Below are 13,878 nucleotides of genomic sequence, written 5' to 3' on the forward strand. Positions count from 1 at the left end.
TTTCCAGTGCAAGCAGTGTTAATCAGCAGCTCGCAGTTAAGGACCAGGAAATTGCAGAATTGAAAGAAACGGTAAAGGACTTAATGAATCAGATTAAAGAATTGAATAAGACAATTAAAGAAATTGCTGAATCAACCCAGCAAAAACAGCATCTTAAGGAGGTCGATACCAAATCACAATCCGGATCGCACCTTCTCGTCCAGGCGACCCCCACTAGAACTTCGTCTGGTGGTAGTTCTGCTCGTAAGAGCAGATCATCCTCCGCCGGGCGTCTCTCTGGTGGAGGGGAGCAGGCCATGGAGACTACTGTCTCCAAAAATTCCCGAGAGAGGCCCTCGGGAAGCGAGGGAGAGGAGGAGGCGCCTCCCTCCCAAAAAAAGAAAATAAAAACCACCGGACAAGGCACTTCCAAACCCCATAAAACATAATCCACGCGTATACCATCATACAATGGAACTGTCGAAGTCTTAGATCAAAAGTAAACTCTCTTAGATTATTAGCCTCGTCCTATGCTCCCGATATTATCGTACTACAAGAAAGCCATTTAAACGACCAAGTCTCTGACGAGGTCGTATCGCTAAGAAACTACCATCTTTGTAGAAAAGACCGAGAGGGAAGGGGTGGAGGCGGAGTCGCCATGTACATCCACCAGAATCTCCCTTTCATTGAAGTGACGATTAATTCTACTTTGGAACACGTCGCATGCAAAGTAAAATTCAATAACACGTATCTGACTATATGCTCAGCTTACTGTCCACCTGATAAAAGGTTAATCTATGATGAGCTTTTTGCTATTCAGGACAGTCTGCCAAACAATAAATTAATTCTAGGAGATTTCAATGCTCGTCATACATCATGGGGTTCCCCACGGGTGAATGGTAGAGGTGAGCAAGTAGTTAAGTTGATCAACGACTCTGATCTGGTTCTTCTAAATGATGGTAGTCCAACGCGAATAGACGATATTACCGGTAATTTGAGCTTTATAGACCTATCACTGGTTTCCTCAACACTAGCAGCCAAGTGCCTGTGGCACACCATTGACGACTCGTTGGGAAGCGATCACCTTCCTATTTGTATTCAATATTCATGCGACACCACGAGGACGCCTTCAGCACCCAAATTTAACGTAAAAAGAGCAGATTGGGTCGCCTTCACAAGGAGCGTCAAGCTCGAAGTTGTTGGAGAAACCATTGATGATAAAGTAAACAGTGTTCAAAATTGTATTATAAATGCAGCAATGGCAACCATACCTAAGACTTCGACAGATAGCGTTAAGCATAGAGTTCCATGGTGGACACCAGATTGCCGCAGGGCGCTATGTGAACGAAATAGGGCCTACAGGCTTTTCCATAATAACATCACAAATGAGAACTTTCGCAATTACAAACAAGCGAGAGCTAGGGCTCGTAGAACAATCAGACAAGCCAAAAGAGACTCCTGGCGAAGCTTTGTCTCTACGATTAACAGCAATACAAAATTATCAGAGGTTTGGTCCACAGTAAATAGAATAAATAGAAAAAAGACATCAAATAAAATCAGAAATATAATTCATGAGGGAATTAATTATGATTCACCTAGAGACATTGCTAACACAATCGCCAGGCAGTTCTCTTATACAAGCAGCTCGGAAAATTACAACCCTGCATTCCTGACCACCAAGGAAGCAGCCGAGCTGCAACCAATTCACTTTGCCACAGGAGATGACTTTGATTATAATAAAGATCTAACTATAAATGAGCTTGTCCGAGCCCTAGAAGCCTGTAGAGGAACATCCCCAGGCCCCGATGAGATTCGATATGAGATGATAAAGCATCTTAATCATGATGACATGATTAAGTTGCTAGAAGTGTACAATGATATTTGGAAAAGCCAGACTTTTCCAAATTCATGGCACTTCGCCCACATCATTCCCATATTGAAAGGAGGGGGAAATCCCAGATCCGCCATCTCTTACCGCCCAATTGCGTTGACAAGTTGCTTATGCAAGGTCATGGAAAGAATTGTTAATAGTAGGCTATTGCATTTTCTAAATACCAGAAATTTACTAGTTGACGAGCAGTGCGGCTTCCGAAAGGGACGTCAAACTCTCGATCAGCTAGTAAAACTGGAAAGTCATATTCATGAGGCATTTGCCAAAAAGCATTTTTTGATATCAGTATTTCTAGACATAGAAAAAGCCTACGACATGACTTGGCGACATGGCCTACTCAGAAAACTTTATGCTTTCGGATTACGTGGAAACTTGCCTTGTTTTATCCAAAATTTCATTTCTGACAGAACTTTTTCTGTCAAATTATTTTCTGACAACGTCACTTTCTCGGACATTTTTGTCCAGGCAAACGGGGTCCCACAAGGAAGTGTCTTGTCTCCCACATTATTTTTATGTATTATAAATGACATTTTACCATCTCCTCCTCGGAATCTTAAATACTCACTGTACGCCGATGATTGTGCATTATGGCACTCCAGCAATAATGCAGAGTTCTCGGCAAATCAGATCCAATTGGCACTGGATATGATTCATAACTGGGGCCTCCAGTGGGGTTTTAAGTTTTCCATTAAAAAAAGTATTGGCGTGGTTTTTACACATAGGAGAAAGCCCAACATCAGGCTAACTCTAGACAACCATCCAATACCTATTCAAAATTCAGCTAGATTTCTTGGTCTACTCTTTGATAGTAGATTGAATTGGAAAGACCACATTGGTCAATTAAAGAATAAATGTCAAAAAGCACTCAATTTATTAAAGTGCATTTCTGGACACAAATGGGGAGCTGATAGAAAGTCTTTACTGATGTTATATAAATCCCTGATTAGGTCTAAAGTAGATTATGGGTCAATCGTGTATGGCTCGGCAACGAGCTCAACTCTGAAAGGTTTGAATGTAGTACAGAATGCGTGTTTACGAGTCTGTCTTGGAGCCCTTATGTGCACTCGCACTGAGCGCCTAGAGGTAGAGTCGGGAGTACCTCCCCTCCGTCTTAGACGCGGCCAGCTTGCGCTGACCTATGCCGCGAAGGTAGCCAGGCAGCCCCAACATCCAAACAGGGATGTTTTGCGCCGGCAGGTAGGGCCCCAGTATCGCGGCGGGAAGCCGCTGGGCAATAGACTCTATGACCTCACAGATAAAGTCGGTATAGATCTCTCTACCATCGATACCCTGGTTCAGTCAAATATAGCACCGTGGGAAACACCCAATTTTTCTACCGTTGTAGACTGGCTACCATCAGCCAAAGCCACGGTGTCGGAGGTGGAGGTACGCCAGAGGTTCAGAGAGATCCTAATTAAACATCTTTCCTTTTTTCATTTATATACCGACGGGTCCAAGACAGACGAGTGTGTGGGAGCGGGTGTATGGTCGACTGAATGTCAGTTGAGATTTCGATTGCCGAATCATACATCGATCTTTCTTGCCGAACTTTTTGCAATAGATAAAGCTTTAGATTATGCCCTATCGACGACCCACGATAGAATAGTCATTTTTTCAGACTCGTTAAGTTCAATTAAAGCCATTAAATCACTAGAAACCACCTATAATGAAATACAGGGTAATATCATTCGTAAAATGCATAGTGCCAATAAATCAATCAAACTGATATGGGTACCTGGACACTCGGGTATCCATGGTAATGAACAGGCTGACAAACTAGCCGGGTCGACTGGCGATCTGGAGCCTGGTATTATCCGCACAGATCTCAGGTGTTTTGTCTCTTTTATAAAAGCAAAAATCCATCTCCTGTGGCAGAGTGAGTGGACCGACCTCACAATACACAACAAGATCAAAGAAAATATTACAATGTGGGACACAGCCCACAGGAAAATTAGAAGGGAGGAGGTGGTGTTGGCCCGAATAAGGGTCAATACTACAAGACTGACGCACCTCACTCCATACATTGAAAAATGTTTCCCTCCACAATGCCAGCAGTGCAATACCACACTGTCTGTAAAACATATTATTAAACATGCCAAAAATATAACAACAATAGACAAACCATAAAAAATTATTTCCGAATTAAAAACATAAATTTCAACATAACAAACTTACTATCAGATAATGAAAAAATAATAAGTAAAGTAATCACTTTTCTAAAGGAGACAAAACTTTATGACCTTATATAGATTGATAAAATAAAATGGAATCATTGGCTTAATAACCTTGGCCTATGCCGCTGGTTGATAGCCAATAAATCCAACAAGCAAGCAAGCTGGATCGTGCACACTCGTGTATGAGACTCTTTTGGCCTCACACTGTTTTTCATAAAACACAGCAGCAACAAACCAAAAGTCCTGTGCCGCTAGAACTACCCTGTCTCAGGGCTTCTAGTCTCGCTTGACATTGTTGCTTCTCTGTTCATTTAACGTAAAACTAAGTCGAGTAAACCCTGTTATTTACAGATTTTGAGCACTTTAAGTGCTTTTTTGCACCTTCAGTGCTTTTATCTTGAAGGTGACACGAGACTACAGTAGGAGTAGTCAGCCCCCACCCCAGACCCGCAGCTCTCTTCTACCACAGGGTAGCCCTTACGGGCTGACCCCTGGGTAGGGAGGCCCAGTAGTCTGGGGCGTCCTTTGGGCGCAACTTTTCTCTCTCCCTGAATTTTTTCTATTCTTCTGTGTGACTTTCCTGAGCCTACGGGAGTCTCCTTGTGAGCTCCTGTATTCGCTTGGGGGGTGGGCACCAACTTACCGTCCCTCGCACTAGGCAGGTTCGGCGGTTGGAAGGTGTCTTACACACAACTCCGATCCCTTAGTTGGTACTGGAGAACGCAACCAGGCTTCCACTAAGGGGGGGTGAGGACGCTTAACGATAAGACTTGTTTTATTTTATCCTCTCTTAGCTATTGGGATTAGGTTGATCCAAAAGTTAAGGGAAAAGGTAGTCCCCTCAGGACAACGGGCTTTGGCCCAGGGTTCGGACCTGGTCCGACACCCAGTATGATTGATTCCCCGGCTACCCTTCCTCCTCCCCAAGGAGGAGGGGCGACTCAGACCCTATCTAAGACAAATTTGACTAAAAATGGAACCCCGACCAATGACCGACCCAGAAGACATATTGATATCCCTCCAGAGAATGCAAGGTGCTTGAACATTCGATGCGTGAAAGAAAATCAATCCTTGCAGAATGCCAATTCCTTTGTCATTAAGAAGGTCCTTGATGGTCAAGTGGAATGCGGGTTTTATTTTGTCCAAAAATTGCGAGATAGTAACCTCCTTGTGAAAGTGCAGTTTAAATCTCAGGTTAAGGATTTGCTTAAACTGACACAAATTCATGACCTTAAAGTAAAAGTAACTATTCCTGTTGGCCCAAATTCCTGTAGGGGAGTAATCTTTCACAGGGATTTGAGGACAATGGAAGAAAGCGAAATTCTTGAGGCCATGAATGACCAAAGCGTAGTGGACGTAAATTGTTTGGCTAAGAAAGATGGGAATGTGCGAGTAAAAACCGGATTGTGTTTCTTGACCTTTGCTTCAAACAAAATTCCAAGTACTGTCAAAATTGGATATGAGATCGTTCAAGTTCGACCTTATATCCAAAAACCAATGCATTGTAATAGATGCCAAAAATTTGGACACACCTCATTACGATGCAATGATAAAGATACTAACAAATTTGTTTGCGGTAAATGTGCTGGAGCTCATGATACTACTGAATGCACGGAAAAGACCCTCACGGGTGCGACCTGTGGAGGTCCTCATCATTCTGGCTCTGCTGAATGCAGAAGCCTGAAGACGGAGACTGAGACATTGGCATACATGAGAGAACACGATGTTAGCTACCGTGAGGCCAAGAAGAAAGTTGAAGGTTTGACAAGCAAACCCAATACTTCTTACGCCTCAGCAGTAACTAACAACGCTTCCAATGCAAGCAGTATTAATCAGCAGCTCGCAGTTAAGGACAAGGAAATTTCGGAATTAAAAGAAACGGTAAAGGACTTAATTAATTAAATTAAAGAATTGAATAAAACAATAAAGGAAATTGCTGAATCAACCCAGCAAAAAAAGCATCATAAGGAGGAGGATACCAAATCACAATCTGGATCACACCTCTTAGTCCAGGTGACCCCTACTAGAACGTCTGGTGGTAGTTCTGCTCGTAAGAGCAGATCATCTCTAGTGGAGGGGAGCAGGCCATGGAGGCTACTGTCTCCAAAAATTCCCGAGAGAGGCCCTCGGGAAGCGAGGGAGAGGAGGAGGCGCCTCCCTCCCAAAAAAAGAAAATAAAAACCGCCGGACAAGGCACTTCCAAACCCCATAAAACGTAATCCACGCGTATACCATTATACAATGGAACTGTCGAAGTCTTAGATCAAAATTAAATTCCCTTAGATTATTAGCCTCGTCCTATGCTCCCGATATTATCGTTCTACAAGAAAGCCATTTAAACGACCAAGTCTCTGACGAGGTCGTATCGCTAAGAAACTACCATTTTTGTAGAAAAGACCGAGAGGGAAGGGGTGGAGGCGGAGTCGCCATGTACATCCACCAGAATCTCCCTTTCATTGAAGTGACGATTAATTCTACTTTGGAACACGTCGCATGCAAAGTAAAATTCAATAACACGTATCTGACTATATGCTCAGCTTATTGTCCACCTGATAAAATGCTAATCTATGATGAGCTTTTTGCTATTCAGGACAGTCTGCCAAATAATAAATTAATTTTAGGTGATTTTAATGCTCGTCATACATCATGGGGTTCCCTGCGGGTGAATGGTAGAGGTGAGCAAGTAGTTAAGTTGATCAACGACTCTGATCTGGTTCTTCTAAATGATGGTAGTCCAACGCGAATAGACGATAATACCGGTAATTTGAGCTTTATTGACCTATCACTGGTTTCCTCAATACTAGCAGCCAAGTGCCTGTGGCACACCATTGACGACTCGTTGGGAAGCGATCACCTTCCTATTTGTATTCAATATTCATGCGACACCACGAGGACGCCTTCAGCACCCAAATTTAACGTAAAAAGAGCAGATTGGGTCGCCTTCACAAGGAGCGTCAAGCTCGAAGTTGTTGGAGAAACCATTGATGATAAAGTAAACAATGTTCAAAATTGTATTATAAATGCAGCAATGGCAACCATCCCTAAGACTTCGACAGATAGCGTTAAGCATAGAGTTCCATGGTGGACACCAGATTGCTGTAGAGCGCTATGTGAACGAAATAGGGCCTACAGGCTTTTCCATAATAATATTACCAACGAGAACTTTCGCAATTACAAACAAGCGAGAGCTAGGGCTCGTAGAACAATCAGACAAGCCAAAAGAGACTCCTGGCAAAGCTTTGTCTCTACTATTAACAGCAACACAAAGTTATCAGAGGTTTGGTCCACAGTTAATAAAATCAATAGAAAAAAATCAATTAAAATCATAAACATCATCCATGAGGGAAATAATTATGATTCACCTAGAGACATAGCTAACACAATTGCCAGGCAGTTCTCTTATACAAGCAGCTCGGAAAACTACAACCCTGCATTCCTGACCACCAAGGAAGCATCCGAGCTGCAACCAATTCACTTTGTCACAGGAGATAACTATAATTACAATAAAGATCTTACAATGAATGAGCTTGTCCGAGCCCTAGAAGCCTGTAGAGGAACATCCCCAGGCCCCGATGAGATTCGATATGAGATGATAAAGCATCTTAATCATGATGACATGATTAAGTTGCTAGAAGTGTACAATGATATTTGGAAAAGCCAGACTTTTCCAGATTCATGGCACTTCGCCCCACTTCATTCCCATATTGAAAGGAGGGGGTAATCCCAGATCCGCTATTTCTTACCGCCCAATTGCATTGACAAGTTGCTTATGCAAGGTCATGGAAAGAATTGTTAATAGTAGGCTATTGCATTTTTTAAATACCAGAAATTTACTAGTTGACGAGCAGTGCGGCTTCCGAAAGGGACGCCAAACTCTCGATCAGCTAGTAAAACTGGAAAGTCATATTCATGAGGCATTTGCCAAAAAGCATTTTTTGATTTCAGTATTTTTAGATATAGAAAAAGCCTACGACATGACATGGCGACATGGCCTACTCAGAAAACTTTATGCTTTCGGATTACGTGGAAACTTGCCTTGTTTTATCCAAAATTTCATTTCTGACAGAACTTTTTCTGTCAAATTATTTTCTGACAACGTCACTTTCTCGGACATTTTTGTCCAGGCAAACGGGGTCCCACAAGGAAGTGTCTTGTCTCCCACATTATTTTTATGTATTATAAATGACATTTTACCATCTCCTCCTCGGAATCTTAAATACTCACTGTACGCCGATGATTGTGCATTATGGCACTCCAGCAATAATGCAGAGTTCTCGGCAAATCGGATCCAATTGGCACTGGATATGATTCATAACTGGGGCCTCCAGTGGGGTTTTAAGTTTTCCATTAGAAAGAGTATTGGCGTGGTTTTTACACATAGGAGAAAGCCCAACATCAGGCTAACTCTAGACAACCATCCAATACCTATTCAAAATTCAGCTAGATTTCTTGGTCTACTCTTTGATAGTAGATTGAATTGGAAAGACCACATTGGTCAATTAAAGAATAAATGTCAAAAAGCACTTAATTTATTAAAGTGCATTTCTGGACACAAATGGGGAGCTGATAGAAAGTCTTTACTGATGTTATATAAATCCCTGATTAGGTCTAAAGTAGATTATGGGTCAATCGTGTATGGCTCGGCAACGAGCTCAACTCTGAAAGGTTTGAATGTCGTGCAGAATGCGTGTTTACGCGTCTGTCTTGGAGCCCTTAAGTGCACTCGCATTGAGCGCCTAGAGGTAGAGTCGGGAGTACCTCCCCTCCGTCTTAGACGCGGCCAGCTTGCGCTGACTTATGCCGCCAAGGTAGCCAGGCAGCCCCATCATCCAAATAGGGATGTTTTGCGCCGGCAGGTAGGGCCACAGCACCGCGGCGGGAAGCCGCTGTGCAATAGACTCCATGACCTCACAGATAAAGTCGGTATAGATCTCTCTACCATCGATACCCTGGTTCAGTCAAACATAGTACCGTGGGAGACACCCAATTTTTCCACTGTTTTAGACTGGCTACCATCAGCCAAAGCCACGGTGTCGGAGGTGGAGGTACGCCAGAGGTTCAGAGAGATCCTAATTAAACATCTTTCCTTTTTTCATTTATATACCGACGGGTCCAAGACAGACGAGTGTGTGGGAGCGGGTGTATGGTCGACTGAATGTCAGTTGAGATTTCGATTGCCGAATCATACATCGATCTTTCTTGCTGAACTTTTTGCAATAGATAAAGCTTTAGATTTTGCCCTATCGACGACCCACGATAGAATAGTCATTTTTTCAGACTCGTTAAGTTCAATTAAAGCCATTAAATCACTAGAAACCACCTATAATGAAATACAGGGTAATATCATTCGTAAAATGCATAGTGCCAATAAATCAATCAAACTGATATGGGTACCTGGACACTCGGGTATCCATGGTAATGAACAGGCTGACAAACTAGCCGGGTCGACTGGCGATCTGGAGCCTGGTATTATCCGCACAGATCTCAGGTGTTTTGTCTCTTTTATAAAAGCAAAAATCCATCTCCTGTGGCAGAGTGAGTGGACCGACCTCACAATCACTAACAAAATAAAAGAAGAAATAGAACAGTGGGACACAGCCCACAGAAAAACAGAAGGGAGGAGGTGGTGTTGGCCCGACTCAGGGTCAACGCCACTCGCCTAACACACCTCACTCCCTATATTGAAAAGCATTTCCCTCCACAATGTGACCATTGCACAGATATTTCAATGGCACATCTAATGGTATCTTGCCAAAATATAAAACAAAGACAAAAATTAAAAATTATTTTAAAATAAACAGCATGGAACTCAATATAAACAATCTACTATCTGACAATGAAAAAATAATGAGTAAAGTAATCACTTTTCTAAAGGAGACAAAACTTTATGACCTTATATAGATTGATAAAATAAAATGGAATCATTGGCTTAATAACCTTGGCTTGTGCCGCTGGTTGATAGCCAATAAATCCAACAAGCAAGCAAGCAAGCAAGCAAGCAAGCTGGATCGCCACTCGTGTATGAGACTCTTTATGCCTCACACCCTGTTCCCATAACACAGCAACAAAAAATTATAAGTCTTGTGACACAGGAGCTACCCTGGTTTCCGGGGCCTCTCGTCTTGCTCGACATTTTTGTTTCTGTGTTTTAAAGTAAAAAATAAGTAAAGTACTGTTTTACAGACTTTTTTGCACTTCTAGTGCCTTGCCTGCACCTTCAGTGCTTTGTTTTGAAGGTAGCACGAGCCTACAGTAGAGTAGTTAGCCCCCACCCCAGACCCGCAGCTCTCTTCTACCACAGGGTAGCCCTTACGGGCTGACCCCTGGGTAGGGAGGCCCAGTAGTCTGGGGCGTCCTTTGGGCGCAACTTTTCTCTCTCACTAAATTTTTTCCATTCTTCTGTGTGACTTTCCTGAGCCTACGGGAGTCTCCTTGTGAGCTCCTGTATTCGCTTGGGGGGTGGGCACCAACTTACCGTCCCTCGCACTAGGCAGGTTCGGCGGTTGGAAGGTGTCTTACACACAACTCCGATCCCTTAGTTGGTACTGGAGAACGCAACCAGGCTTCCACTAAGGGGGGGTGAGGACGATTAACTGTAAGACTTGTTTTATTTTATCCTCTCTTAGCTATTGGGATTAGGTTGATCCAAAAGTTAAGGGAAAAGGTAGTCCCCTCAGGACAACGGGCTTTGGCCCAGGGTTCGGACCTGGTCCGACACCCAGTATGATTGATTCCCCGGCTACCCTTCCTCCTCCCCAAGGAGGAGGGGCGACTCAGAACCCTTTCTAAGACCACTTTGACCAGTAATGGAACCCCGACCAATGACCGACCCAGACGACACAGGCGTACCCCGACCCCTACCGCAAGGCGCGCGCACATCCGCTGCATGAAAGAAAATCAATCCTTGCAGAATGCCCACCCCCTTACCATCAAGAAGGTCCTTGATGGTCAAGTGGGAGGCAGTTTTGATTTTGTCCGAAAGTTGCGAGATGGTAGCCTCCTTGTGAAAGTGCAATTTAAGTCTCAGATTAACGATTTACTTAAGCTGACGCAGATTCATGACATTACAGTAAAAGTAACTATTCCTGTTGGCCCAAATACCTGTAAGGGAGTAATCTTTCACAGGGATTTGAGGACAATGGAAGAAAGCGAAATTCTTGATGCCATGAATGACCAAAACGTTGTGGACGTAAATTGCATGACCAAGAAAGATGGGAATGCGCGAACAAAGACCGGATTGTGTTTCTTGACCTTTGCTTCAAATAAAATTCCAAGTACTGTCAAAATCGGATATGAGATTGTTCAAGTACGACCTTACATTCAAAAGCCAATGCGGTGTAATAGATGCCAAAAATTTGGACACACCTCATTAAGATGCAATGATAAGGATACTAACAAATTCACTTGCGGTAAATGTACTGGAGATCACGATACCACTGAATGCACGGAAAAGACACTCAAGTGTGCTAACTGTGGAGGTCCCCATCAGTCAGGCTCTGCTGATTGCAGTAGCCTGAAGAAGGAGACTGAGACATTAGCATACATGAGAGAACACGATGTTAGCTACCGTGAGGCCAAGAAGAAAGTGGAAGGTTTGACAAGCAAACCCAATACTTCTTACGCCTCAGCAGTAACTAACACTGTTTCCAGTGCAAGCAGTGTTAATCAGCAGCTCGCAGTTAAAGAACAGGAAATTGCAGAATTGAAAGAAACGGTAAAGGACTTAATGAATCAGATTAAAGAATTGAATAAGACAATTAAAGAAATTGCTGAATCAACCCAGCAAAAACAGCATCTTAAGGAGGTCGATACCAAATCACAATCCGGATCGCACCTTCTCGTCCAGGCGACCCCCACTAGAACTTCGTCTGGTGGTAGTTCTGCTCGTAAGAGCAGATCATCCTCCGCCGGGCGTCTCTCTGGTGGAGGGGAGCAGGCCATGGAGACTACTGTCTCCAAAAATTCCCGAGAGAGGCCCTCGGGAAGCGAGGGAGAGGAGGAGGCGCCTCCCTCCCAAAAAAAGAAAATAAAAACCACCGGACAAGGCACTTCCAAACCCCATAAAACGTAATCCACGCGTATACCATTATACAATGGAACTGTCGAAGTCTTAGATCAAAAGTAAACTCTCTTAGATTATTAGCCTCGTCCTATGCTCCCGATATTATCGTACTACAAGAAAGCCATTTAAACGACCAAGTCTCTGACGAGGTCGTATCGCTAAGAAACTACCATCTTTGTAGAAAAGACCGAGAGGGAAGGGGTGGAGGCGGAGTCGCCATGTACATCCACCAGAATCTCCCTTTCATTGAAGTGACGATTAATTCTACTTTGGAACACGTCGCATGCAAAGTAAAATTCAATAACACGTATCTGACTATATGCTCAGCTTACTGTCCACCTGATAAAAGGTTAATCTATGATGAGCTTTTTGCTATTCAGGACAGTCTGCCAAACAATAAATTAATTCTAGGTGATTTCAATGCTCGTCATACATCATGGGGTTCCCCACGGGTGAATGGTAGAGGTGAGCAAGTAGTTAAGTTGATCAACGACTCTGATCTGGTTCTTCTAAATGATGGTAGTCCAACGCGAATAGACGATAATACCGGTAATTTGAGCTTTATTGACCTATCACTGGTTTCCTCAACACTAGCAGCCAAGTGCCTGTGGCACACCATTGACGACTCGTTGGGAAGCGATCACCTTCCTATTTGTATTCAATATTCATGCGACACCACGAGGACGCCTTCAGCACCCAAATTTAACGTAAAAAGAGCAGATTGGGTCGCCTTCACAAGGAGCGTCAAGCTCGAAGTTGTTGGAGAAACCATTGATGATAAAGTAAACAGTGTTCAAAATTGTATTATAAATGCAGCAATGGCAACCATACCTAAGACTTCGACAGATAGCGTTAAGCATAGAGTTCCATGGTGGACACCAGATTGCCGCAGGGCGCTATGTGAACGAAATAGGGCCTACAGGCTTTTCCATAATAATATCACAAATGAGAACTTTCGCAAATACAAACAAGCGAGAGCTAGGGCTCGTAGAACAATCAGACAAGCCAAAAGAGACTCCTGGCGAAGCTTTGTCTCTACGATAAACAGCAATACTAAAATTTCAGAGGTTTGGTCCACAGTCAATAGAATAATAGAAAAAAACAATCAATAAAATCAGAAACATCTTACATGAGGGAATAATTATGATGAACCTAGAGACATTGCTAACACAATCGCCAGGCAGTTCTCTTATACAAGCAGCTCGGAAAATTACAACCCTGCATTCCTGACCACCAAGGAAGCAGCCGAGCTGCAACCAATTCACTTTGCCACAGGAGATAATTTTGATTACAATAAAGATCTAACAATGAATGAGCTTGTCCGAGCCCTAGAAGCCTGTAGAGGAACATCCCCAGGCCCCGATGAGATTCGATATGAGATGATAAAGCATCTTAATCATGATGACATGATTAAGTTGCTAGAAGTGTACAATGATATTTGGAAAAGCCAGACTTTTCCAAATTCATGGCACTTCGCCCACATCATTCCCATATTGAAAGGAGGGGGAAATCCCAGATCCGCCATTTCTTACCGCCCAATTGCGTTGACAAGTTGCTTATGCAAGGTCATGGAAAGAATTGTTAATAGTAGGCTATTGCATTTTTTAAATACCAGAAATTTACTAGTTGACGAGCAGTGCGGCTTCCGAAAGGGACGCCAAACTCTCGATCAGCTAGTAAAACTGGAAAGTCACATTCATGAGGCATTTGCCAAAAAGCATTTTTTGATATCAGTATTTTTAGACATAGAAAAAGCCTACGACATGACTTGG

Source organism: Penaeus japonicus, unplaced genomic scaffold, assembly GCF_977035675.1.
Source record: "Penaeus japonicus unplaced genomic scaffold, GWHDUDI00000001_assembly GWHDUDI00000035, whole genome shotgun sequence".
Classification (NCBI taxonomy): Eukaryota; Metazoa; Arthropoda; class Malacostraca; order Decapoda; family Penaeidae; genus Penaeus; species Penaeus japonicus.